The sequence below is a fragment of the Podarcis tiliguerta genome, assembly GCF_965153285.1.
Source record: "Podarcis tiliguerta genome assembly, chromosome: 4".
Lineage (NCBI taxonomy): Eukaryota > Metazoa > Chordata > Lepidosauria > Squamata > Lacertidae > Podarcis > Podarcis tiliguerta.
Window position 1 is genome coordinate 77456877 of NC_139537.1, and position 23058 is coordinate 77479934.

Here is a 23058-nt window from a genome sequence, read left to right on the forward strand (position 1 = left end):
AATGCCACGGTAAAGTCCTTGTGAAATGTAAAGCACAATGCAAACTGATGGTGCTACATGAGTCATACTAATGATATTCCTTTTAACCCAAGGATTTCTCTGAATAGTGTGGAACCCCAAAGACAGAAAAAAAGAACTGCAGAATTAACATTCAAAGGGTCACTTCACATTCCAACTCTTTCCTTGAATTAATGGCTTTGAAAATTTATATGAAAACCACAGCTACAAGCCAGTGCAATTATGCTCCATTAAGTGTGACATAATAAGGGATAACACTGCTAGATTTAGACTTCTATGTATAGTATCATAGAATTGTAGAACTGTAGTGTTGGAAAGGACCCCAAGGATCATCTAGTGCAGGGTTCCCCGAACTTGGGTCTCCATCTGTTTTGGATTACAGTTCCTATTGTCCCTGACCACAGGTCCTGCTAGCTTGGGATAATGGGAGTTGTAGTTCAAAAACAGCTGAAGACCCAAATTTGGGAAACCATGATCTAGTGCAACTCCTGCAATGCAGGAATTTCAACTATATCAAACATATAAATAAATTAAATATAAATAAATTATTATTATTATAAATAACTACCTGACATTCAGAAGACATCTTAAGGCAGCCCTGTTCAGGGAAGCTTTTAATCTGTGATATTTTAGTGTATTTTTGGTTTCTATGGAAGCCGCCCAGAGTGGCTGGGGAAACCCAGCCAGATGGGCGGTGTACAAATAATAAATTATTATTATTATTATTATTATTATTATTATTATTATTATTATTATTATATAAAACCACAGAATTGTTGAGTTGTATGTGGTGATAAGTGCACACACTTCTATTAGGGTTCAATACTCAATAAGTCCTCATCTTAATATAAGTTGACTATAAACAGTATCCAGTGTAAAAAGTGAAATGCTGTAAAATGCTGTCTTGGAATTGGTTCTTTGGGTGCTTCTACACTAGTCTCTTCTCCAGTACTGTCAACTCTTATAAATTCATTTTTTTATAGAGAATCCAGTCAATGCTGTTGCCAAATGGTTGCTGTCCAGCATGTCTCAGTTGTCATTCTTTGTCCTTTCAGTTTTGATTTATGTTGATTTTTGTTGTTGTTGCTAACACAGTTGGAATTGTAAGAGCCAGTTGCAGCAGAGAGGTCAGGCAAAACACTATGAAGGCTTTCCAGGACTCCTGTGTTTTTAAGTTTTCATTTTTAGTATTTTACCTGCTCTAAGTTCTTCCTATTGATCATGGCTGGGTGATTTTTGATGGCCAGCCTTTTAATTATCCCTTGCATAGCTCCTCAGTTTCCTAGGACCAGCAAATTAACATTGGACAGGATTGTAGCTGGGAATAATTATTAGAGCAGGATCTTGGACTCAAGGAAGGACCACTTCCATCTAATTGCAGAAATACAATGTATCAGCACCCATTAAGATTTCTGGAGTGTGTCAGAACTCATGACTCAGGGACCCAACTGAGTACAGTGAAGGGCTCTGAAGTTCAGGAAGTTTCTTCAAGGGCAGAACTGTCAGTATCCCAACTAGAAAATGCAGCCCTGTCACCATCTTCTGACTTAGAAGATAAGTCCTTTGTAGTTCCTCTTGTCTCCTGAGCCTTGCGGAAGTCAAAGACTAACTACAGTGGTACCTCGGGTTAAATATGCTTCAGGTTACATACGCTTCAGGTTACAGACTCCCCTAACCCAGAAATAATACCTCGGGTTAAGAACTTTGCTTCAGGATGAGAACAGAAATCGCGTGGCGGCGGCGCAGCAGCAGCAGAAGGCCCCATTAGCTAAAGTGGTGCTTCAGGTTAAGAACAGTTTCAGGTTAAGAACGGACCTCTGGAACGAATTAAGTACTTAACCAGAGGTACCAGTGTACTACATAAAGTGAGGTCTTGCCGGCCTGGTCTTCTGTAGCTGCTTCAGCAACCAAAAAACCTTGGAGTTGTCCAAGGTCCTGTTCTTGCTTACTCTTGGCTTGAACTTGATTTGGATCAGACACTGCTTAGTTTTCCTGTGACCATCAAGCTCCCACAAAAGTGGACAGTGTATTAATTGTTGTTCACAGGTTTATCTGTGGAAGGTTTGGATTTGTGAATAAAATATAATTATTCTGAATAATGACATTCTGGAGAATGTCATTAAATGTAAGCTTGATGCTGTAGATTTTTTAATGAATTTAGGGGAATAAGCTATATGCTGTTTAATGGAATGTATAGGTTGTTATGTTTGTTGTAGCTCCTGCAGATTTTCAAGTGTATAATTTATTCAGGCAGATGCACTGCACCACTGTTATTCAGCAAATTAGAGTTTTGACATAATAGCATAGGGAATGTAATGGGGAAAGAAAATTTAAATTCTAAAGACCTTTAACAGTATTTTCTTATTCTCTTTTCCCCCACCTAAAGACCCATTAAATAATCTAAATCAGTATTGCCATATTGGGAATGGGTGGGGGTTGATTTTCCATTTCTGAGGTGTAGATAATGACAAGTGACTATTGACTAGAATGTATTTCTAGAATGCATTTAAGTCATTAAATAGGACAATGTTATCTCAAAGTTTGAGATAGGAAGTATTAAAGTTTACTTTATAACATATGTGATGCAAATAGAGTAAGCACAAACTTTTCCTGTTTAATAAAGCTTATTATCAGAATAATTGTAGGTCTTTGTTGCTCAGATACTCAGTGTTTGAATTATACCCTAACACAAACTTAATTCTCTTAGATAAAACACTCATAATACTAAAATATTGCTGCATGCATCTTTGAAAATCAGGGAAGGTGAAGAATACCAATGATGCCTAGCTGGTAGCCTAGTCCACAAGTCACACTGCTCCTTGGTTTTTCTTTCTCTCCCAGTCTTCTCTTGACAAAAGGCATAACTCTGCAACTGAAAAGGAAAGATTACTTTAGGAATTGCTTTAGAGGCTCCCATTTGAGATTTCTGGTGCAACCTCTTATTTCCTAGTGAGAGTGACTCCACTTGGGTCCTCCAGTTTTGAGAGTTGGAAAGGATATTCCTGGGAAAATTACTTTGTAAAAGAAGTGATATTGTCATTGGTAGAACCGTGGCTCTGAGCAGCTTGTTTGGATAAACACTACCACAAATATGGCCTTTTCAGGAAGACTGTTAGACTGAACATTATGTTTCTAAAGGTGTTTACAAGTTACCTTTAGCTTCTGGGAGGAGCCGGGAAAATGCAGTTTCATTTCGGAAGCTAAATGGGCAAGGCCCTGGACAGTAGCCAAGTGGAAGGCACCTGAGAATTCTGGTGGTTAATTTTGAAAATGCTGCTATGTCCTCATTATTTATGTGCTTTCTTCAAGTTTGGGAGTCTTTTGTAATATGTTGGGAACTAATTGGGACCTGATTTCTGAAAGTATAAGAAAGGTAAAGGGACCCCTGAGCATTAGGTCCAGTCGCGGATTACTCTGGGTTGTGGTGCTCATCTTGCTTTATTGGCCGAGGGAGCCGGCATATAGCTTCCGGGTCATGTGGCCAGCATGACTAAGCCGCTTCTGGCGAACCAGAGCAGCACACGGAAACACCGTTTACCTTCCCACCGGAGCAGTACCTATTTATCTACTTGCACTTTGACGTGTTTTTGAACTGCTAGGTTGGCAGGAGCAGGGACCGAGCAATGGGAGCTCACCCTGTCGCGATTTGAACTGCCGACCTTCTCATTGGCAAGCCCTAGGCTCTGTGGTTTATTCTCTAAAATAATAAAGCTGGAATTAAATGGAAACACAAGCCACATCCATGCTATAGATTTAACACATTCCCACTATTCTAGGAACTATAGCTTGTGAAGGGTACTAACAGGTTTTTTGTATGAGAACCCTTTCCCCCTTACAGAGCTATAGACCCTTTACAGAGTTTCCAGAGGCCCCTGGAAAAGGGGTCTAATCGATAAACTACTCTGGGAATTGAACCTTTTTTGAGGGGAATAGGAGTCTCCTTACAACATTCAGACCCCATAACAAACTACACCTTCCAGGATTCTTTGAGGTAAGCCATGATTATTAAAGTGTTTTCAGAATGCTTTAATTTTTTCCCACTGAATGCAGCCATAGAAGCAGCTGCTTGGACTGTGTTTACATGCACCTGTAGGCTAGCACCTCTCTCCCGCAACATAAACATGCGACCACTTCCTCTGGCTTACGTACCAATCTTTTTCTTCATATCCTCTTGTGTTTTGTCAGGTTGCCAGCTGTTTATGGAACAAATAGGCGTATTGCTGTTTAGTCATTCCTTCACAGTGTAACCTGTAGACACTATTAAGATTCTGGTCTCTCCCTCTCAGCACTTGAACATTCAAAATATTAATGTGATGATATGGCTGTCAAGACTGTAAACCTGAAGGTACTTTACAATGTTTTTGATGCAAAGAAACGAGAAGTTCTCCAGTCCACAGGTTACAGGTCTAGTTTCATTGTCATCTTAGGAGCTGATGTAGATAGGAACTACTCTTAACGTACTGTTCGCTTTCCAATGACACAGTCACCCTCTGTATCCAAATGGTGTTCAAAACTGGGCCATCTATGAAAAGAGTGTGGCATTTATCCTTGTCAGGGGCATCCAGGAAAAAGCTGCTGGGTGCTGCCTTTGTTCCAGCTGCTGTAGGTCAAAATCCAGACTGCTGTTATCATTGTTAGTTGGGGAAAGACATGAAAGTTGGGTTGCTAGCCATTTGGGAAAAGGGGGATGGGTAAACTGGTTCTACAGAATCAATTGTTATGCATACAAGAAAGGAGTATAGAGGCTTGTCTCCACCACAGTGGTAAGGAATCATCCTGTCAGCACAAAGTATTTCCACTTGTGCAATGGGATTTACCTCCCCCCCCCCCCCATACCGTCTCCCAAATTTGCTCTGGAGTTTACCTCCAGAGTAGATTTGGGAAGGATATATATATTTGTGTGTGTAAGTAGGTAGGTAGGTATAGGAAATCCTTGAATGATTACTTAGTGATACATTGGATATGAACTGTGCAAGTGCTGGGAATCTTCTTCAAAGAATGTGAAATTGTCATTGCCTATACCAGGGACACGGGTGGTGCTGTGGGTTAAACCACAGAGCCTAGGGCTTGCTGATCAGAAGGTCGGTGGTTCGAATCCCCATGACGGGGTGAGCTTCCATCGCTCAGTCCCTGCTCCTGCCAACCTAGCAGTTCGAAAGCATGAAGTGCAAGTAGATAAATAGGTACTGCTCTGGAGGGAAGGTAAACGGCTGTTCTGGTTCTCCAGAAGCAGCTTAGTCATGCTGGCCACATGACCTGGAAGCTGTATGCCTGCTCCCTTGGCCAATAAAGCGAGATGAGCACTGCAACCCCAGAGTTGTCTGCGACTGGACTTAATGGTCAGGGGTCCCTTTACCCTTTATCTTTATACCAGGCCTGCACAGCGCAATGACCTATGAAGCCGAATGCAGATGTGTGTTTGTGTGTATTGCTGTTGGTATCCCTCAGTTTCGAGAGCCAATGGAGTGCACCTCTGGGGATGAACTCAGACTGCTTTGTTAGCAGCATCAAAGTGACCTCCCTGGGGCACAAGCCTGGGCAGTGTGCATGGAGGTCCTGGGCTGCCCAGACGACAAGACCACCCCTCTTGGTCTTGCTGCTACACTGCTGTGAGCGAAGCCATGGTCTCCTCCAAACAAACCATGAACCCTGATACAGATGATACACTAAGGCAATCCATTGCTTAGGTCACAGCAGTGCAGCAGCAGAAGAACCAAAAAAGGAGCAATGTGGCCATGATCGCCTCTCTGGAGCCCTCATGTTCACACACTCATGATAAACCTCAGTTTTGCTTATCTCTGTGTATGAATCAAGCCAGTACTGGAAAGCTTCCAAGATCAAAGTTCCCTATACATTTCCTCTCCCTAGAAACCGAGCAGGTTCACTGACCTGAGAAACGTCACTGACCTCTTCAATATATTTTATTTGTTGGACCTTATGTCACCCTTCCTCGCAAAGGATGGGTTGCACCTCACTGCCAAATGCAGGTTTGGCTAAACCTTATGTTTCCGAATTCTTCTCCTTCCCTACCTCCTCTGCCTCCACAATCTGCAATGCCAACTTGCTTTTGAATTATGAATCACATGGGTGACCATTCTGTGTGAAGAATGGAAATGGAAAGAACATTTGTTCCTATTTTTAAAAAGTTGCAATTCTTTCATCCTATTTTGTAAAAACGTGACTAACAGAAAACACCAAAGAATTTGACTCATGTTATTTGCTACCACCTAGACAGCATCTTAAAAAGCAGAGACATCACCTTGCCAACAAAAGGTTTGTATAGTTAAAGCTATGGTTTTCCCAGGAGTGATGTATGGAAGTGAGAGCTGGACCATAAAGAAGGTTGATCGCCGAAGAATTGATGCTTTTGAATTATGGTGCTGGAGGAGACTCTTGAGAGTCTCATGGACTGCAAGAAGATCAAACCTATCCATTCTGAAGGAAATCAGCCCTGAGTGCTCACTGGAAGGACAGATCCTGAAGCTGAGACTCCAATACTTTGGCCACCTCATGAGAAGAGAAGACTCCCTGGAAAAGAACCTGATGTTTGGAAAGATGGAGGGCACAAGGAGAAGGGGATGACAGAGGACGAGATGGTTGGATAGTGTTCTCGAAGCTACCAGCATGAGTTTGACCAAACTGCGGGAGGCAGTGGAAGACAGGAGTGCCTGGCGTGCTCTGGTCCATGGGGTCATGAAGAGTTGGACACGACTAAATGACTAAACAACACCACCACCACCATGTTATTGCCCCTTATAATGCATCTTTGGTTCATGAATCCTGGGCATTTAGGCTGTCTACATATGATACCTTTAAAGCACTTTCTTTCCCTCAAAGAATTCTGGGCACTGTAGTTTACCCCTCACAGAGCTGCAATTTCCCAGCAGCCCTTAACAAGCTACAGTGCCCATAATTCTTTGAGGGGGAGAATGAGCTTTGAATGTGCTTTAAAGGTGCAGTGTGTCAGCTTGAGCTGCATGCTATGCAGCCACCTTTAAGAAGACACAATTGCAGCAAGGAAGCAGAAGTGGAGGAGGGGATGCTAAGCCTTTCCCTGCTGGCCCTTTCCCCCATCTCAGCGCACTCCAAGTCAGGGTTCCTGGGCTGTATTTGCGACAGAAACCTAGAACCTTGGGGCAGGGAGGAAGGCACTAAAAGAAGCTGGAAGGGGAGAGTTCGCAGGTGGAAAATAGTGTGGGGAAGGTTAAACACCTCTCCTTTCCATATGTTACAGATGATACTGCCAGAGAAGTGGAAATGAGTTCACATATTTATCATGCAGGAGCCTAAAGTTTTAGAACAGGCGCACCTAAACTCGGTCCTCCAGATGTTTTGGGTCTACAGTAATAATCATAATCATAATTTATTATTTGTACCCTGCCCATCTGGCTGGGTTTCCCCAGCCACGTTGGGCAGCTTCCAAGAAAGATTAAAAATACATTAAAATGTCACACATTAAAAACTTCCCTAAACAACTCCCACCATCCCTAGCTAACAGGACTACTGGTCAGGGATGATGGGAATTGTAGTCCCAAAACATCTGGAGGGATACCTACTTTAGAACAAGGGTGGAAAATCATTTCTTCTACCCGAGGACCACATTCTGCGCAATCTTCTGGACGACCCATGCCAGGGGTGAGGAAGGACAGAGGCAAAAGCGAGGAGAGCAGCAAATGTGAATTTTAAGTGTACAGTATGCAATGTTCTGCACACTCTCAAAAACATCTCTTTATCCCCCATCCAGGGAGCAAGATACGGAGGACACATTCCAGGCATGCAAAACCACTCAGTGAGAGCACAAAGCATGGCTGGTGAGGTTGTGTGGCCTGAAAAGGGGGGGGGGGTGTAGCCTGGGGAGGGTCCCAAAGGCCCAATAGAGAGGGTTGCATGGCTGCCGTTGGCACCCGGGCCTCAGGTTTCCCATCCTTGCTTTAGAAAAATAGCAGATGCCACAAGAAGCAGTGTTTAGTTTTGTTACTCTGTGACATTTTGCCTTCCGTGATGTGTTTATTGTCTTTTTAAGGTCAGAAGAACTGACACACAATAGGATATAACGAAACAAAAAAGCCATCCATCTCTCTTATCACCATCTTGAATATTACTTATTATCCCCCCCCCCCATGAAGTAGTTCTTGCACTGTCATCCCTGACAAATTGTGACCTGACGAAAGGTCACAAAGCACTGTGCAGAAGCACAATCTCTGCCAACGATTTTGCAATCCTGTGCATGCTTGCTTGGGAGTAATTTTGATTGAAATCAAAATGGGATGTATTTCCATGCAGGATATATGACTACAGGAGTACAACTACTTTTTCCTTTTAATGTGTCCCCACCCCACCCCCGGTTGTTTCAAAGTGCAAGTATATTTCAAAAGCTGGTATATTTTGATTTTTGATTTTCAAAAAGAAAGAAAAGAAAAGAAAGGGGAACAAAAGAGAAAAAGAATAACGTTACATCAAAATATCATACAAATTCCATATATTGAGATTGCTCTGAATCTCCTGACTTCCCCCCATCCCATCCATGGGTCCTCTTAATTCTATTTTCAACTGCATATCAATACTTCTCCAATTTTTCATCTTCCTAAGTTATCTGTACTTTCTATTACATTACAAGTGGCAAAAGCTGGTGTTTTAACAAATGGGAAGCATAAGAAATCTTTAAAAACCACTGATTGCTGCAGCTGGAATAAAAGCAGCTCCATTAGTAGTTAATATTTACAAATGTGAAATAACCTTGACACATGCCCTGTTCAGCTTGGGGCCATGGTTCTGAATGAACAAACAAGCAAGTACTACATATGCAATGCCTCCTCTCTGTCTGGCTGCTAGGGATGCTCATGAGTGGATCTTTTCAGAAGAACCATTGATGAGAGGTAAAAGGTTCTGTAAGGATTGAATCTTCCAGAACTTGAAAAAGAACCTTTGAGACTTGAAAAATATTTGATTCAAATTAAATATAAACCACTTTCTAAAATGTATAGGCTACTCCTTGACTGGGAGGTCAAGGAGGAAGAAGTCAAATCCGTAATGGTGCAGTGGGCCAGGGACTTTGGCTACAACATCCAAATGTAATCGTGCGAGAGGCTTAGGAGGGAAGATATAAAATTCATGGCATGCTATGATTTAAAAGAGAACTGCATGAAAATGCTCTACAGGTGGTATTTAGCACCTGTCAAACTGGCCAAAATGTTCAGATCTAGCCCAAACACCTGTTGGAAATGCAGGGAGGTGGAAGGCACATTGATCCACATGTGGTGGAACTGTAAAAAGATCAGAGAATTTTGGGAGATGATCTATAACGAACTTAAAAAATATATGTTTAAATGCTCTTTCCCCAAGAAGCCTGAAGCCTTCCTGCTAGGAATAATGAGTAATGAAATCTCAAAGAAATTCAGGAGAATTTTCATGTATGCTACAGTAGCAGCCAGAATTTTAATTGCAAAAGGTTGGAAAGGAGAAGCTATCCCATCCAAATTAGACTGGCAAAACAAATTGTGAGAATATGCAGAACTAGCCAGATTATCAGCAAGGTTCCAAGATGTTAACGATGAAAAATTCAATAGAGAGTGGGATCTATACAGAGTTTATTTAAAAGAACATTGCAAAAATATAAATCTGTTGACAGGTCTGGATTAACTTTCTGTGTGTAATAGGAGAATCTTACAAAATTAATGTAATTGAGGTCATGTTGAATCCAACTACAAATTGTTACATACAACAAGCACCAACTATGGAATGAAAGGAAGGAAGGGAGGGAGGGAGGGAGGGAGGGAGGAAGGAAAGGAAGGAAGGAAGGAAGGAAGGAAGGAAGGAAGGAATATGAGAGGTAAAAGGAGGGGCAGCACTTGGAAGCAGAGGACTGGACTTAGTCGCAGCCACCATTGAATAGATAACTGGAGCAATGGATGGTTTTTCCAACGGGGATTTCTGCATGCAGCCTTGGCTGCTAAATCATGTGCACACAATTGGATTGGAAGACCAGCCTTAGCCAGTGTGTCTGTGTGCAAGGTTTTCTTTTATCACTACCAGAAGGGATGCACTTACTGCATGAGCATCTCATTCTAGTGGCCAGCTAGTGACTTGAGAAATGGATCCAGCCCTCAGAGTAATTTCTTTGGCCTCCAGTGATCCTATCAAATATTAATCAAGGGTGCTGAGAACCTTTCAGGAATCTCAGTTCTTGCAAAGAAATGAGCAATGCGCCTAGGCATTAAACTGAATTAAAGTGCTCTGTCTCCCTAGTGGAATAAATCCACTTTTAAAACTCAGACTTTTTATGGTTTAGAAAGTGATTGGGAGATGCATTGAAAAAAGTAGAGTGAACAAATAATCATTGGGAAGATGTGTAACCACTCAGCAAGCAAATCAGCATGGGAACAAGGCTCATTGTCATATAACCAGCCTGTAAACAAATTAGAATGAATGCTCCGTAAAGGCCATGCATATCACCACACAGGTTTGTGCAAGCAAATCAGGATATAGGCGGAGTAAACACTGTAGATCACTAAGTTACTTTCTGACTTTTCTTCACTCCCACTAGACCAATTCTTGCACAGTTTTCTAAAACAGGCAGCCAGCTTAAGGCAAACTTATACCAGATACTGGTTTAAGTTCATAACCCTAATAGTTGAACATAAGATTTTGAATGTGTTATGACAGAATGGTAAGATGTGACTGGCAAGGGCACTTCTGATACTGACTTCAGAGATATTAAATTTACGGATTAGTTAATACAGTGGTACCTCGGGTTACATATGCTTCATGTTACATACGCTTCAGGTTACAGACTCCGCTAACCCAGAAATAGTGCTTCAGGTTAAGAACTTTGCTTCAGGATGAGAACAGAAATCGTGCTCCGGTGGCGCGGCAGCAGCAGGAGACCCCATTAGCTAAAGTGGTGCTTCAGGTTAAGAACAGTTTCAGGTTAAGAACGGACCTCCGGAATGAATTAAGTACTTAACCTGAGGTACCACTGTAAAATATTATTTAGTATTTTAGCTTTGTAAACCTTTCTTGGTTTTACTGTCTTATCTTTTATAAACCACTTTGAGGGTTTTCCCCCCTTTTGCAATCAAGAGGTGTATATATTTTATGAAATAAATAACTAGCAGATCAGCTTGTTTATCTGTCTGGAAGTTCAAGTAGCCTAAAGCAGTTTAGATTGTAAGAGGAACTAATGCTTCTTTCCGGACTCTTTCTTACAAAGCCCTAAATGGCTTTAGTTCCAGGATACCGCAGAGACTTCTTCTTTTCAAATCATCCTGCCTGCTGCATAAGATCAGAAAGGGTCTAGAGCCTTGTTTGAATAGGACATGAGTGAGGGCCTTCTCAGTAGCTGCACCTTATGCCCGCGTCATCTTGCCCGTGAAGCACAGTTGTCCCCCTTCCTCCACCAACTTTCATTGCTTACCAAAGACGGTGTAGGCTTTTGCTGCATGTGGCAGATAATGTTTTTATGCTTGGTTTTAACAGCTGACTCCTTGCTTGTTTGGTTCATATTGATGGCTTCATATTGTTGCATGCCATCCCAATATTGGAGCACCGGGGGGTGTGTGTGTGTGTGTCCCAGGTGCTTACCCTGGGCTTGTTTTTCTGGGAGTGAAGGACAGTTGAGAACTGTGCTTTCTTATGATATGTAGTTTATTTACACAAATGTACAACTTGAGCCTATCTGCTGTATGCAAGCATGCAAATGGGTGGGGGGCCCTCCCTCACCTGGCTAATAATGATAAGGACAGCAGCCAGTGTGTGAAGAGGCTGAGCTTGAAGCAAGCTGTAGGCAGAAACCAGAAAGGGAGAGCAATGCTTGATTTCTGCTTGGAAACAAGGCTGTGGCTATGGAAAAACACAAGACCTTCTTGGGTGTTAATGCTCGGGCCATTATCAAGAACCTGGCTTGGCTCCTTGAACAATTAAATCCTTCATTAGATTTTAAGCCTTGCTGGATCCAGGAATTAGAAGGAACTTAGACATATAGCCTACCCCACCCCACTCCACAAACTCATAACAATACTGTAGTTTTTATGAAATGGCAATTGTAACTGTTTAAATCACCCTGGGTGAAATATAAATATTTTGATAAACAAATAATGGGGGAAGTAGAATAGAAAAACTGCTTCCTTCTCCCAAATGGGGGAAGGAATGGAAAACTTGCCAAAATTTGTTTTGTTGTTATGTTAACTAAGACAGCTTCAACCTGATATGGCTTGGGAACGGGCTTTGTGTGGAGTCCTGGTTTACAGGCAATTAGCAGAGGATCTGGATATTTTCTGATTTATTATTATTACAAGGTGCCAAATGCTTTGCATTTAAAGATTAGCAAAGTAGGGTTGAAACTAAGTAATAGTGGTGTTATTGTGGCTTGAGTGTGTGCATGAAAAACACACACTCAAGCCACAATAACACCACTGTTACTTAGTTTCAACCCTCCTTTAGTTTTTTCCTGCTACTTCGACTCTCACATAGGTGACTTATAAAATTAAAAAAAGGAACAAAACTATCACTAGGAACATAAAATTGCTGTTAGTTTAATTGGTCTATTAGCGAAAAAAGACTGGATCCGATACAATTGCCTGTGAGTGGTTAGAGTTTTAATTTTCCCCCAAGATGTGAATTCACAGGAGAAAATTAAAGCCAAATCACTAGTTTCCTTGTGGATAATAAGGGTGAAAGTATAATGTACTTCCAAAGTAAGTCATTTGCAACATTTCTTCAAGTCTTGATATGGAGAAGGCTATTGTTCTCCCTTTATATAGCCAGTTTAGGTCTTTTCTTATGGAATTTCTCTGAATATTTCACACTTGGGTACCAGTCTAAAACTCTGTATTCATCTCTTGTTGAATTCTCCATGGGGTGTTTTCCACCATTCAAAGGCCATGCAGTTATACAAAATGATGGTGCCTCTTAGAGAGAGGTGTGTGAATAAACCTCTGGTTTATATTGTACAAAGGTAAGAGTCACATCCATTGCTCCTCCCATTATTGTCTTCTGGCCCTGCTCACCACCGGCTTGCGACCCCCATGAACTTCTCCACAAGGGAATACAATCCATGGGCTGAAAAAGATCTCCCAACCATGACCTAGCTCCATCTTGAGCTGATAGCCATGCTGATCTAGCTCCACCAGTGAGTTCATAGCTAGGTTGAGCTTTGAATGAGTAGCTTCCAGAGTCAGAGGGTTAGGCCAATAAAACAGCATTTTGATGCTTTTCAGGATGCTTCTTCACAAAAGTGTTCATATGAAGCCACTATTGGAGGCAGGAATTTAAGCCTCGGTGGACTTTTAAAGCTTGACCTCTCTTTCTACCTTGTTTCTTTTGCTTAAAACAGAGCTAGGTATTCTTTCTGACTTAAGCTCTGTGCACGCTGATCACTTTCCCCTCACCTCCCTTTTCTCACAAATGTTTCTTTTGGCACCGCAACTCTCCCCAGCCCCGGTTTTTTTTAAATTCACTCTGCTTCCTTTTCTAGCTGTTCTCTAGGCTCCACCCATTGCTACCTGCATTGCAACTTGTAATGAACAAGGCTTAGACAACTAATTGTAATATTTCACTACCTCAAGTTGTTACAATATGTGGAGGGTGCTGTGGGATTACAGTTTATTATTATCAATGTTCTATGATATAAAGTCTTTTTGTACTTAGTGAATTCTGAAAGGCATACTTAAATGATTTTTACAAAAATGAATGCTGCCACTGGCTTAAAAGTGCTTTCCTTATAGCCTTGATATTTGGATTTGATACTGAGAGGCAATGTGGTGCAGTACTTGCCGTGCTGGACTAGGACCTGGGAAACCAGGGCTCCAATCCCCATTCAGCCATGAAACTCAGTGAGTGACCTTGGGCCAGTCACCATTTCTGAGCCTAACCTTTCTCACAAGGTTGTTGTGAGGACAAAATGGCGGTGGGAGAACTGTGTACACTTGCCTTGGGTTTCTTGGAGGAAAGTTGAAAGGTAAATGTAAAAATACATAGAAATAAGAAGGAAACTATTTTCCAATGCAACCTTAGATTAGTAAGCACCCCATCCCTATAATGGCATCCATTCAGTTTGGTATTTGGTCTGACTTGTGAATTTTATTTCTACCTTGCATGCATCCTATTTGTCCTTCGTCGGCAGTGCTTGAAATGAATGGGAGAGCAAGTGTGGTATAGTAGATTGTGTTTTGTACTTTGGCCTGGTTTCAAATCTTCACTCAGTCATGAAGTTCACTGCTGGGTGGCCTTGGACAAGTCACTGTCTCTCAGTCTAATTTTTCTGCCATGGTTCTCTTCTGAACCCACCACCTATTTATTTAATAAAATTTATATGCCACTTGATTGTAAGAGAATCTTAAGTGTCCCCCCAAAAAAAACTATAAAAAGAAAACATTAAAAATATTGATAAAGCAATTAAAAACAGGTATTTAAAAATATTAAAAACAAAACAGTAAAACACATATAACTTCTACATGTCCACATAGCTTTGCCTTAACAAAAATCTTGGAAGAGTACAGCGAAGGCAAGGAATTCCAAAGTGTAGGCAAACCATTATGGAAACCTTTTTTTTTTAACCATCACAAAAACCCTGTAATAGTTACCCTTAGCAGTAACTATTTCAAGCTCACTCAGTTAGCTTCATGAGTCAACAAAGAGATTGAGCCAGGTCTCCCTAGCCTTAAGTTCAATATTCAAAGTATCATACAGCTTCATCTTGAACTCACTTGAACCTGTGCCTTCATAATTACGTATTTTCAGTTGTCTTATAATGACAACTAAACACTTGGCTCTATTTTTATTCAGAATCTTGATTCCGAGTCAGAAATACTTTGGAACAATAGCCATTTCCACTTAAGCCATCCAAATAGGGAGATCTTTAGTTGTATTTCTATTATTTCTATTTATTTTTGTTTCTTCTATACAAATTATAGTTTCTCCTCTGATGGAGCTTCCAGCTGCACTAATTTTTGGACAAAGCCTAACATCAAAGCTCCTATAACTTTCCACCCACTGCATCTCCCAGCCTCAAAATAATATCCTTGTTACTTAATGTGACTCATTTTTATGCTAGTCTGTCCTTGCATAGCTGTAAACAAAATTGTTTAACCTTTGAATTAAACATCAGTTGATATTCTCCACAGTAAAAAACCCCCCACATACATACATTTAGCAACGTTTTGGTAATAAACATATTGTGTAGCACCAGTAATTCTAAGGTTCAAAATTTTCCAGAGTATATGAAGTCTTTTCTGTTATTATGGATTTACGTATTGGTTAGTCTTCCTTCTCTGGTTCTGCAAACACACACACGAACACGCACCCAAAAGTTGTTTTTCAGAGCTGAACGTAATAAGTGGGCTGACTAAATAAAGCTGAGTGAATGTTGGTAATTTTGTGGCAAAATGGGGCTTGTAAAATCCGAAATATGTGTTCCATAAGACATGTAATAACAGGGGTCTTCTCAGGATAGCGAAAAGTATTTTTGGTTGGTGTTCAGTCAGTTAGCCTATAAGTTCCTGGAAGAACAATAACACACAAAGTGCCCCTTTCTGGCTTTGTAGATCTTGCATAAGCAGCACCCCAAATCCACTTTAGAGTGAAGATAAGGGTAATAGCTGTACTTTATCAAACCGCTGAGGAGGAACTAGAGCATTCTGGAATTCCTCTCCTCCTCACATAAGGGATGCAGTCCCCATTACAGTGGTACCTCGGGTTAAGAACTTAATTCGTTCTGGAGGACTGTTCTTAACCTGAAGCACCACTTTAGCTAATGGGGCCTGCCGCGCCGCCGCCGCACGATTTTTGTTCTCATCCTGAAGCAATGTTCTTAACCCGGGGTACTATTTCTGGGTTAGCAGAGTCTGTAACCTGAAGCGTCTGTAACCTGAAGCATCTGTAACCCAAGGTACCACTGTATTTGTCAATCTGTACAAGATCATATTACTTACTCTAAGTGGGGATATAACGTTCCCCCAGCTTCATTATTTTAAAAATATCTTAATAACTTAATTCATTGCATATGAAGGACCAATTTGCACAGAGGCAGTTTAGATTATTCTACATGGGAGCTGTTAGACTACCAGAGGAATCAAGTGATTTTCAAAAAATTACACCCCCCCCCCACACCATGAACACCCACTCTTATCTGTGTGGTGAATTGCTGTGCATTGCTGGTGAGATTTCAGGTGGCCTTTATGTGGTTGCTGTCACATGTAAATGTCACAAGAAAGCTAATTTGGATCTTCCCCATTTACTGAGGAATTTAAGGCCCATGATCAGTTCTGCTCTTCTTGCTCCCATTCTCAAGAGTTTTTGAAAACAAAATTATTTCCACCATGGGCATAGGTGGGACAGAATCACCTGTCCGTTGCCTTGTATACATCATAGTCTTTGCTCAATCTGGTCAGTGACTGAAATAAATAAATTCATTCATACATTCATAGCCTTTGTTGTGTCAAGACAGAGATAGTGATGATATTGACTCCTAACTGCCTTGGAGACCCCAAAGAACAGCACATGCTGACACTGCATAGCATTCTGCAACACACCTTGGAGTTTGTTTCTTATTTCATAAATGAGAAAGATTGAACAAGAACATTGGATCTTTTAGGGGCATGGAAGCTAAGCCAAACCTTTTCTTAGCATGTTATCCAAACCTGGTTAAGCTATCTTCTCTTGGCTACAAACCTTGGCTACAGATCATGGTTAGTAATGATAATAATAATAATAATAATAATAATAATAATAATAATAATAATAATAGGTTTTTTATTTATATCTGACTGGGTTGCCCCAGCCATTCTGGGTGGCTTCGCTTCCAGCAAAATATAAAAACCATAAAACATCAAACATTAGGGAGGGGGGATCTTAACAAGGATCCTGGGTTCAGATGACACACTATACTAAAACTTGGCTTAGCTCCCATACCTCCTAATTTTAAAAAAACTAGGAAGAGCAGAACGACTGTGAGATCCTCTTTGGGGGGTCATCACATTCTGGTTTGGCTTAGCATTACAGTGGTACCTTGGGTTACATACACTTCAGGTTACATACGTTTCAGGTTACAGACTCCGCTAACCCAGAAATAGTGCCTCGGGTTAAGAACTTTGCTTCAGGGTAAGAACAGAAATCATGCGGCGGCGGTGCAGCGGCAGCGGGAGGCCCCATTAGCTAAAGTGGTGCTTCAGGTTAAGAACAGTTTCAGGTTAAGAACAGACCTCCAGAACAAATTAACCTGAGGTACCACTGTACATGTGAATGCAACCAATGAGTGTAAGTGTTCTATAACAAAAATGTTCCTTTGCTTGCTTGCTGCTTCTTTTCTACAGATCTGTGCTTAATACTTGATTTTGTACTTAAAAGGGATTGGAATGACAGGGGAAGTCATTCTGCATGCCTGAGAGCAAAAGCCACACACAAACGCCCCTCACCCGGTATCTGTCTTTTATTTACAATTACTTGTCAGGGCTTTGTGCCTTGTTGTAGCCCACCTCAAAGCGGCTATGGATATAACATTTGCCAGTTCCATTTGATGCAATTTCCTCTGGGCTTCTTGTATATATCTCCATTAGTGAAAGAATAAACATCCAGCTTTCTTCTTCCACTGAAGGTAGAGCAATTAAACTATAACCCTAGTTTGTCAAATGTATCTTGAAATGCAGGGAAATGGTTACATATTGTTTATGTCCTTCCCCTTTCCTTGAAAGTAATGTGAGGGTTTTTTTTGGGGGGTGAGGTGGGGAGGAGGGAGTTAGGCTGTATGCCTTAATCCCTTCCAACTCCACTTACCCCCACGGCGATGCAGAGCTGGGATGCCGGGGGCTGTTCTTGCTAGACCATGAGATTTGACTTCTGCTCCTGGTTTGAAATCCAGCTCTGTGCCAGCCTGCCAAATTGGCCAATGGCAGGCTGGCATGGAGGGGAGGGCTCTTTGCGGGTGGATCTGGGGGAACAACCAAGCTTTACTCAGTTCCACTCCTGGGGGATTTAAACAGCTTGCGCCGGCCCCCAACGCCCAGCTCTTAGGATTCAATTGTTGGAATAGCCAGTTTCCATAAATTGCATTACCGTATTCTTATGCAACAGAATAAGACATTATCAAAGTCCCTGAATGATTCACACACTAAAAGTTAAAATGCATCTGCTGTGGGTATTGTAGATCTGACTGGCAGCCATTCATAACGTTTAATGGCTTAATTGGGATAGGTTTCTTCACAGTTATTATTATTATTTTTTTACAGCACAGTAGATCTATGTATTTCACATAGAGCAATATTGGAGCAATATCGCCAAACAATTGTTATAGTAAGTTCTCTATGTGTGTAGAAAAACATACCTTGCTTTTGTGTTATGCTAGTTCCCAGGCTGGTGCAGCAGGGAGTTCTGGATTGGGTCCATTGCAGTCACATGATAGCAGCAGAGCCAGTTCAGTCCCACCTGCTCCCTATCCCAACACATCTCATTTCAGGACCTTCCTTAGGGTACTGCCGTTTGGGCGGGTGCACTGAGACGCTTCCCTTAACAAATTCTGTGTACAGTGGTACCTCGGGTTACAGACGCTTCAGATTACAGACTCCGCTAACCCAGAAATAGTACCTCATATTGAAAACTTTGCTTCAGGATGAGAAGAGAAATTGCGGCACAGCGGCAGCGGGAGGCTCCATTAGCTAAAGTGGTACCTCAGGTTAAGAACAGTTTCAGGTTAAGAACGGACCTCCGGAACGAATTAAGTAGGTTAGTTTCAGAGTAAGTTACCTTTCGGCTGAGATGGATTTAAAGGGAGGTTTAGACCACATTCTAGTCCATTAGGTGGGGTTTATTCATAGCTTATGTTGTGCTCCTCCCATTGGTTTTTTTGATTGCGTCAAGGGTGGTTGTGGGATTTTGAAGGCCTGTTCCTCTTTGATAGGTGACGAAAGAGAAACTAAGCTGGGAACATTTTAAGCAATCAAGCAGAATAACTTTATGAGGATTGCATATGTTTCCTGGGTCCACATGTTTCCTGGGAATTGGAACAGGGAAGCAAGTTAAATCATCAGGCCTTTCTTGCCGGTACAGCTCTTGAAAGCTGTATAAGTTCAATGTCAACAATCAAAAAAGTAAATATAAGAATTCTGCATCTATTCCTGATACCATGGGTGAGGGCAAATGCTTACCTCATTCAGTATATGCTTTTGGAGACAGCTTATCCATTCTTTCTCTCCCGAATGTTCTCTCTGATTCCAAGCAAAGGGGAGGTTTCCAAACATCACCGGTGAAGACTTTCAGAAGCAGTGTGGCTACCACTCTGAAACTTAATCCTTGAAAGCTGTGTGTCTCAAAGTAGAAGCACTGTTTTTTTGTTTTTTTATAAAAAGAGTGGAAGAGGCATATATGCTGTAGGATTATATCACCTAAAATGTGCATTTGTTTTAATTTACAGGACTTTCTCCATCTGCTGGCTATGTATGTACCAGCAGAGATTTTCCTCTTGACAACAGAGCCACATGCTGTCACTGGAAGGTCCCTGGACATTAAAGCTTTTTGAGCAGATTGAGAGAGAGAGAGAGCACAAGGCAACAGCTGCTCTCTATGAAGTTCAGTAAAGCAGAGAGAAAGCAGTGAAGTGGAAACCTCATTTGGATCTGAAATACCTCTCTTCCCCCTTCAGTGTCCATCTAGCTTCATCTCAGACTGATCAGTCTGCTCCTTCTGCAGTCTCTGATGCACAAAAAAGAGTAATAACTGTATAGACTCCTTCTCTGAGGTGGTGGTGGAGGATCTGGTTTGGGACACAGAAGACATACAAGGTCAACATGCAGAGGAGAGGGAAAAGAGGAAGAAAAGCTTTCTAAAAGACAGCTTCCAAGTGGCCTGACATATGAACAATACTGCTTGCTTCTTTCTTTTGGGAACCCCTATTCAAAAACCACATTCTCTTGAAATAATATTGGCTTAGAGAGCTTTTATAATATGGGAAACAAAGTTTTATAATTTGGGAAGCACCAGAGTCACTGGGAGCCAGTGTGGTGTGGTGGTTAAGAGCGGTGGACTCGTAATCTGGGGTGGACTCGTAATCTGGGGTGGACTCATAATCTGGGGTGGACTCATAATCTGGGGTGGACTCGTAATCTGGGGAACCAGGTTCGTGTCTCTCTGCTCCTCCACATACAGCTGCTGGGTGACCTTGGGCTAGTCACACTTCTTTGAAGTCTCTCAGCCCCACTCACCTCACAGAGTGTTTGTTGTGGGGGAGGAAGGGAAAGGAGAATGTTAGCCGCTTTGAGACTCCTTCGGGTAGTGATAAAGCGGGATATCAAATCCAAACTCTTCTTCTCTTCTTCTGTTGCCTAAAGATTGCTAAGCAAGATTATGAAGAAGGCACAACCATGCATAAAACCATAAATCATAAAACCGCTCTTTAGAATCTTGCTTAGCAATATTTAGGCCTTAAGTAGAGGCTCTTCCATAATGTCTGAGATTCTGACTGTTTCCATCTTCTTGAAGTGCCCCCACGAGCACACTGCCCAGCCTGCTGCCTCCGCCATTGGCAGAGAAGGAGTGGCTTCTGGTGAGATCTCATAAGACATTGTTAAAATCTCACAAGATCTCGCCAGAACCCATTGTCATCGTTGCTGCTCTGTGGGCGCTGTCTTGCAGCCCTGGTAATGGAGACTTCCGCAGGGCAGCATTTATTACTTAAATGCACACATTGGCCACATTTCAAGAGATTTAAGTAAACTTGAGCTCACTGGGTTTAACTGCACTTAATTTGATTGTGTGCATCTTGACCCTTACGTTGTTGCACAAAGAACTAACCATTGCAACATTTTCTCCTAGGTAGCTACATACCTAACTCTAGGCAATGGCAAAAGGCCATTCACTGGTCATAAGCAAGAATCAAGTGCTATGCCTGTAGCATAATTTGAGGACATCTGGCACTTACCCCTAGATAAATTACAGCTGGAATATTATGTACACACAGAAGTCTGTGTCTGAGTTTATTAGCAGTCTCATGAGAGGACTGGGAGTTGGTGTATGATAGGGGCATTAATCATACAAGTAAATGCTTGAAATAAATTCAAGATTTGGCCCAAGACTTTGAGTCCCTGTCATTTATCTTCATTTTGGCCTGTTCTTATTTTCAATAATAGAGCATCCTTCTAGGCTAGATGAGGCTTCTGGCGCTTAAAGGTTAAGCTGTCAAATGTTATTCGTTTTCCTCTTTATGTGTTTATGAGCTATGAAATAGCAACTTAAAAGGTGGGGAAATAAACCTTCCAAATAATTGTTCACACCCCAGGTTTGGGGGGCATTCAGAACCAAGCTGTCTAATATATTGGTAAGCAGAAGTTGCATTCTGCAAACATAGTTTACTGAATACTCCAGAAAATACTATTTCCCCCTCATCAAGAGTGTTAAAAGTATATGAAGGTAAAACCCCATATCCTTTCATTCTGTCACACGTGTAGCTTTTCTAATTTTTAAACTTACTTTCTTGGCTGCCACTGTAAATCCCCTCTCCCTCAGTCAGGGGTTGCTAAAATATGCGAAGGGTGAACTCCCTTACCACTGCGTTTTATTTATATATATCATGACTTGTTGTCTCTTAGAAGTCTGGCTGTTGTTATAAAGCAAACCAAACGTCCTATCCTATCATCCTCCTTTATCCGTCTGTTCCTTGTCACTCATACATAAATTGTAAACTCCTTGTGGACAGAGGGTGGTCTCTTTTGTTAATGCTTTAAAGTCTATTCTATGCCGTAAAATAATATTATTTCCCAGACAAGCACCTAACTAAATTTGCTAAATATGCATGGGAGGGGAGCAGTCTGTTGCTTTTCTCTAGCTGTGAATCCCATCTAGATGAAAATAAGCCTGGGCAAACTTAACATGAAAATCTACTCTTCTATTTTTGTTTACTTTATTTAAAAACAAAACAAAACATGGGGAAGAACTAAAGAGTAGGTTATGACATGAACAATTAACATTTGTGACTTTACAGGGAAATCTGTGAGGGTAACTTGTCTTATAGCAGAAAAAAATGTCCCATCACTTATGTATATATCACTTTTTTTGACATGCTGAGGATGCGATATGATCTTTGAGCAGTGAGTCTTCAGCAGGAAAGCAAAATTAGCTCTGAAATTTGGCTTATTCATGAGCTTCTGCAGTTAACTGATGGGTTTCTCTCAGCACATATGACTTGGTGGTGCGTGTGTGTGGGCAATGGTTGGGTTTTCTTCTGTTTTGGCTGCTGTGAAATGTGAACTGCTTCTGCATCAGGCACACAATTAGCAGAGCTCTCTACCTTAATTTGATTGTCAGCAAGGATACGTGTGGGAGTAGCAGAGACCATAGAAACTAACCAATTTTTTTTTGCTGCTTAACAACTTGACAAGATTATGCAATGAAGAAATTAGAGGAAGCAGGAAGGTAATTTTATTTTCACTCTCTGTCCACTGTTTTAACACATTTTTTTAAATGCAGCTTTACTATCTGACACCTCCAAAGAAGGATCTTATGTCAGAAAGGTGTATCCCTAATAAGTTCTGAAAACTATACTATTCTGCTACTTGGTTGTCCTAATGAATATTGTATAACTGCTAACTGGCTAAAGTGCTAAACGGTACTTAAAACTTCTGCATTCCTCTAGACCAGCCTTAGGTGCAAAATGATTCATTTATGTCTGTGGAATAAATGTTGGACTACAGTTCCCATCAGCCCCAGCTTAGCATGGCCGAAGGTCAGAAGCTGTAGTCCAGTAACATCTCAAGGGAATCACAGTGGCTTGCCCAATGCTGTTCTTTCTGGCTGACAACAACTCACCAGGGCCCCCAGCAAGGCTCTTCCCCATTTTTGCACCCTGAGATGACACAGGCAGATATTTAATCCAGGACCCAGTGGTCACAATGAATGTTTTCAGCCACTGACGGATACCAAATAATGGTGCACATCCAGAAAGCCTTCTTGGCACTAATCCACCAACTGGAGTGCAAACGTTTATGGAATCATTTTAACTCAGGGACCTGTCAGTGGCTCAAAGGGCCGAGAAATGGGACATGGGTCATGTCCTCCTGTCAC

General features: G+C 41.5%; 1 protein-coding gene and 1 long non-coding RNA gene across 3 annotated transcripts in view; both read left to right on the forward strand.

Annotated features, from left to right (window-relative positions):
• The window catches only part of NALF1 (NALCN channel auxiliary factor 1), a 324175-nt gene that overhangs the window by 83617 nt on the left and 217500 nt on the right, over nt 1–23058 (forward strand). The gene's annotated exons all lie outside the window — the stretch shown is intronic.
• The window catches only part of LOC310676406, a 273715-nt gene that overhangs the window by 55833 nt on the left and 194824 nt on the right, over nt 1–23058 (forward strand). The window contains exon 2 of the long non-coding RNA XR_014510542.1: nt 1765–1863. This is a non-coding gene — a long non-coding RNA (uncharacterized lncRNA). The remainder of the gene's footprint in view (nt 1–1764; nt 1864–23058) is intronic.